The 6258-nt window shown below is 41.1% G+C and overlaps 1 pseudogene; it reads left to right on the forward strand.

The window, feature by feature from the left end:
* Positions 1–226: 226 nt before the first annotated feature.
* On the forward strand, positions 227–3060 carry LOC139823697 (uncharacterized; annotated as a pseudogene).
* The last annotated feature ends 3198 nt before the right edge of the window (positions 3061–6258 follow it).

Raw genomic sequence — 6258 nt, forward strand, 5'->3', positions numbered from 1 at the left:
GGCAGAGGCGCCGTACGGCAAACCGGGCTCGTGCGACGACCGGCCCGCGAGGGGACCGGCCGCCTAGTAAGTGTGTCACATTGTTTTGAGCCTTTCGACTCACGAGACTCCTAGAGATATCATTGCCACCTTTGACTACGACGATTTAGAACGTTAATAAATCCAGCAGACGTTTCATCCCACCAATATTATTTTACTTGAGATATTTTTGTTCGATACATTATTGCCTGAGATATTTTTGGACTGAATAGGCCTGAACCTTGTTTCTTTCTTTGTCCGCTCAGTCTTTCAAGCACTCGCATACATGTAACATGTCGCAACGAAGAATCCGTTATACGCGAAAATTTATTACGAAATTCGTAAGTTTTTCTTGATCGTCGCTTTCTCTCCTCATATCATTGTTGCTACAAATTAAGATTGGTCCGCAGCTGACCTTTATGGCCATGCGGGAACATGCTCGTGAACTCAGGAATCTGTATTAATTATGTGACGAGTCAATAGATGATATAGGTATTGCTCACTATTTAACGTCGTTAATTTAATATTTATCTCGATTCATTTATATTGTTTGTTTTTTTCTCGCTGTTCCTGTTTCAGTTCGCACTTGAAAAGGGCCCGAATCTTGAGCCGAAACGTTGTGCATTTTTGTATATATTGCGCCAGTTAATCGAGAAATAAATTGAATTTGCTGATTTTATTCACTGGCGGACGAAATTATTACCGATATGTTGCATTGTGTTTGCTGGGTAACTCGTCCTAAAATATGAGAAAGAGTTTTCGTGAATTATTCAAACGTCAAAAAATCGACGTATTTTGCTGCTTTATCATCGTACGCGTAATAATTTTGAACCTCCTGTTTCAATAAATAATGATGATAGTGGTGGTGACATTCTTCCTGGGCCATCTACGGTTCATGATATGGACGTTTCTGTTCCCGATGCATTGTTAATGCCTCTAGAGACTGATGATGAATCAGAAGTTGATAGCAGTGACAATAATGAATATAATAATTGTGAATCATCCGAAGGTAGTGCTGACTGTAATGCTGTAAATATTTCAAATGATATTAATATTGCCCGTTCTCTTAGTGATGATATTCGTGATTGGGCAGTTGAGTTTGGTATAACTCAAAAAGCTCTAACTCATTTATTACATATTCATAAACGTCATGGATTCGATGTACCTACAGATGCACGTACTCTTTTAGACACTCCAAAGCCCCATAGTTATGACGTTAAAAATCTTTCACGAGGTCAGTATGTTCATTACGGTTTAGGTAGAGCACTGACAACAATTATTAATCAAACTCCACAAGCTTTTCTTGGTCAAACTGTTATTCAGTTAGATATAAATATAGATGGTTTGCCAATTGCAAAAAGTTCCAAGAGTCAATTGTGGCCCATACTAGGTAAAATATCAGATTTAAAGCAAATACCCTTTCTTATTGGTGCATACCATGGCTACAGTAAGGCTCCGTTATCTGAATTTCTTCAGCCGTTCGTTGACGAATGTACAGTATTACAAACTGATAGATTTGAAGTTAACGGTTTGATGTATCGAATTAAGATTCGAGCTATCATTTGCGATTCTCCAGCTAGAGCATATGTTACTTGTACTAAATCGCATAATGCGTATTTTGGATGTGGAAAGTGTACAGTTAGAGGTAGAAGTATCAACAGACGTATGATGTTTACAGACATTACTGCATCTCTTAGAACTGACGCTGATTTTAAAAATAGGATTAAACTACAGCACCATCTTCCAAGTATTTCTTCTCCATTTGAACTTCTTTCTGTGCCTATGCTAAGATCTTTTGTTATCGATTATATGCATAACTCTTGTTTGGGAGTTATGAAACAACTTTTACGCTTATGGATGGATAAATCGCATTGAGCGTTGCTCAACTTCATCTCAATTCTTTATCCACTTTGCTAAAAGATATTTCAAAATTTGTTCCAATGGAGTTTGCCAGAAATCATTTCGATTTAGACAAATTTTCTCGATGGAAAGCCACACAATACCGAACATTTCTTCTCTATTTTAATTGATTTTATATTAACTAATTTACTCAGTTTTTTTATTTCGAGGATTAATCCGTTAAAATCTGCCATGTCATCTGAGTTCGCAAAGTCACTCATGTTATTATTGTTAATTTATTCGTTAGACCTTTTCAAGGCCTCGGCATAAGTTCTAGGGAGCGAATGGGAAACATGTTTGTTCGTTGGGGCAACTGAGCTGGCCTTAGGACGTTGGCCCCTCAAAAACTAATTTATTTTTTGTATATACGTTTAATTTTAACAATCTCATGCATTTTGTTATTGATTTTTTGTAGTTTCGCTGAAGATGTTCCAAAATTCGGACCGAAACGTACGATTTTAAAATTTAATTATTTTCATAAATAAAGAAATTAACCTTTGTGCACCGTCAACAGCGCTTGGCTCTTACTTAGTCCGTTTCACACTCTCTTTACTAAATTGAAATTCATTTTTGACATTTTTTACTTTTTTTTAATAATCACAAACGTAAAAGTTGTTTCAAAACACAAAAATGTTTCTTTAAATATTTATCAGACACCTTTCTCTTTTTGTTAATTATTCCTCTAATTATTCAGTGGACTAAGCCTCCTGGGGATACCACTTAAAAAAAAACGCATCAACAATAGTACCTCATAGGTTATGTGGAAAACTATTGCAATCAAATGAAAATAATTATTTCATATATTTATATAAATTTTATATATTTATATGGAAAATGTCTACAAAATTATTTATTACAAATCACATCATAAAAGAAAATCGACAAATGAAGGTATGTTGCATTACTAGAATTCTAATTATTAATTTGCAGAGATAAACAGAGTGTTTCTTAAAGACCGCCCACTAAGTACATAACGTTATTTCTTATAAAAAATTGAGTCGAAAAGTTCAGAAAGAGCCATTTTTTTCTATAATGCTTAATGAAGCAGTAATTATTGAGTTAAAGTTAATCCAATCAGCACTGTCTTTTAGTCGGGCGCTCACGCATACTACTAGGCGTGCAGTTCACTGATATGACCAGCTAAAGGGCGGCACTGAGTGGACTGACTTTACTCAATAATTACAACAAGTATTATAGAAAAAAAATAGCTCAGGACATTTTGACTCAATTTTTGAAAAGAAATAATGCTATGTAGTTAGTGGGCGGTCTTTAAAAAACACCCTGGTATGTAGACGTGGAAAAAAAATAATTTTTAATTTCCGAGTTGCAATTAATTGCGAATATTGTTGTAAATAAAAAAACATTCATGTTTATTCCCTTAATAAAAAAAAATCAGGTAATGCATTACATCGTAAACAAAAATATTGCACAGCAATCTCTTTCGCTTAGCTATGGCTATGTGGCTATGTGGCACGATCATGGAAAATTTTGGAATCGTCCAGAAAAAATAGGAGAAGGAGCGATAGCAATTTGAGGCGCATATGTTCACGATTATTAATCGATATGGAACTTTAATCCTTAACTTCCCATTAAATGAGCATTCCAGCTCTTAAACGAGGTATATGTGATGGGATGAAGGCCGGGCCGGAATCGAACCACAGACTTAGAATCTTAGAAAATTCTTTTTTAAATGTTGGGCAAGACAAAGAGATGGTTGTGCAAATCGCCTATTATATACTTCTAATCATCTTAACGTTATTTTTAAAAACGTTCTTGTAGTCTTTACATGAAATGTTTGTATAAGTTATTGTTCGAGATTCCGTTAACGCTGCGCCGTCAGATCAGATGGCAGCATCGATCGGGTAACGACGCTAGATCACCGCGGCAGCTTGCGCCCGCACGGGCGCGCTCATCGCCAACGTCTTCCTCGCGATATTCGAGTCGTACAAATGGCCACGCAGTGATCAGACGCACGACGTGTGCTCTGTGCATTTTTGATTGTGACTACACATTGAAGTGCCCACCGCAGTGATTACAGCTGCCGAGATACTGCATTAACATGTAAAGCGACCGCTCATCCAGCTCTACTCGGGTACATCAACACGACGACTCAGGCTCACATGTGCGCGAGTGCCGACCGCCACGTGTCTTACCGGCTCACGGGCTAATCATCACGAGGAGGGCAATTAATATAACTGCCTCGCCCACTCACGAGCGATATACAAAGACTTCTTATACAAAGACTTCTTATGTTTAGTGAACTCCTAAAGACTGCCCACCACTCTCAGGTCAGACTGTATATATCTATTCTCGTATTAAAGACGGCTCAGACTGTGTTCTGAATTACATTTTATATTACAGAATAATTAATTAACACCTTCCACGCGCGTCCTTCTCATCCCGCTTCCATCGCCGGGATTAATCAGCGATTTCGCGAACATTTGGTCCTTCGAGCCGGATGCGTGGAACTTAAAGTGTAGCTCGGACACAGATCATGTGAACAGGGCATGCCTTTCACGACACGCCACGTGGACATTATCGCGCGCTTCCGCGAGTGAAGTACAGACATTCTCACGCGTGCTCGTGAGTGTTACACAAACATGTTCACGCGCTCTCGCGAGTGTCATATAGACATCATCACGTGCTCAATACATGACCCTAACGACTCTCGATTCGCATAGTGTTTTTCTCACGCGTCTCTCGAACGTTCTCGGTTCGTGCAGCATTTCTTACACGTGTCTCGACATTTCTCAGGTATTTCATCGTGCGCAGCTCAGGGACGGCTCAATATGACGGAACCCGTAAAGGCGGGTACGGGCGGTACGGAGACCACGACGCTCGAGGTACCACCGGCTCGCACATCGGAACGCCAAGCCTCACCCGTGCGCTTGTCCACGGAGCTCATCTTAAATGAACCGACTGGCGACGGTGCGGAATACTGGTGAGACGCCACCATCTTGTGCAAAGGACACGTCATTAGAGAAGATTTTCTACATCTCAATGCATCTCGAGAAGGTGCATAAAGCGTTTCTCAAGGAGCACGCATATTTTGAAGTTACTTGGCCGGCGGCGCTCATACAACATGAATGCTTAAAAACAATGTTCACTCCACGACGGAGCTATTACATGGCTGCACGTCGCGTTATTGCGTTATCAAGGGCGCATATTCAAATCATCGCAGTCCTCGCGTGACAATCAGCGGCTGCCGGACATCAACATCCCGTCGTTCAAGGGCAATTACGCTGCATGGCCCACGTCTCGCGACCTATTCAAGGCCGTTATCTACGACAACCGACGCCTCACCGACGTGGAAACCTTCATTATCTGCGACTCTCACTTAAAGGCACACCCGCTCAGCTCATCTCCGGACACAACGTCCGCTCATGTAAAGGCTCGGGGGTGCAAGAAGTGCACCAACCGACACAATGCTGCATGAGGCTCATCAGTCGAACTCATCAGCGAAGCCGATCACCAGTTCAGCTGCGTCAGCTCAATAGGAAGATGGTGCAATCGTCGCTCACTCATCTTTGGCCCGCTCATCACACTCAACATTACTCGCTACGGCCCTGGCTCAGATCAGTTCATCAATTAATACTCAGCGGGTACGGCCTCTCATTGATTCAGGTTCAGAACTTACCTTTGTTTCAGAATCTCTCGTTCGCCAGCTCAACATCACTCGTCATCATTCCGTCATTCTCATCACTGGAATTGGTGGCGGAAAGGCGACGCAAACTCGAGGAGTTGCATTGCTTAAGCTCCGCTCACTTCACTCAAGATCAGACGTCATTATTCAAGCTCACATTCTGCAGACGTTAACGAACATCCTGCCATCCTTCAACGCTGCACCACAGGACTGGCCGCATCTCACCAAGTTGACCTTGGCTGATCCAGATTTCCTAACACCACGGCCAGTGGATATCATCATTGGAGCTGACTCATATGGGCAGATCATCAAGCCCAACATCATCAAACGAGATACATTGATGCCAATTGCGCAGCTCTCAATTTTAGGATGGCTCGTTCTCGGACTTGTTAATACATCATCATCGGCAATCGCTACCGTGCATCATGCCTCCGTTCAGGAGGGAGAAGATGCTCTTGACGACTTGCTGTCGAAATCTGGACACAAGAAGAAGTGCCTGCGAGCAACAATCTTGATCTTACTCCTGACGAGCAAAGATGTGAAGAACATTTCAAGAGTACTGTTTCACGGGATTCAACAGGTCGATACACAGTTCGACTTACACTGAAATCATCACTTGATACTCTTGGCGATTCGTATCTCACTGCGCATCGATGCTTGAAAAGTTTACAAGGAAGACTCTCACGAGATGACAACTA

The sequence above is a fragment of the Temnothorax longispinosus genome, unplaced genomic scaffold, assembly GCF_030848805.1.
Source record: "Temnothorax longispinosus isolate EJ_2023e unplaced genomic scaffold, Tlon_JGU_v1 HiC_scaffold_16, whole genome shotgun sequence".
Classification (NCBI taxonomy): Eukaryota; Metazoa; Arthropoda; class Insecta; order Hymenoptera; family Formicidae; genus Temnothorax; species Temnothorax longispinosus.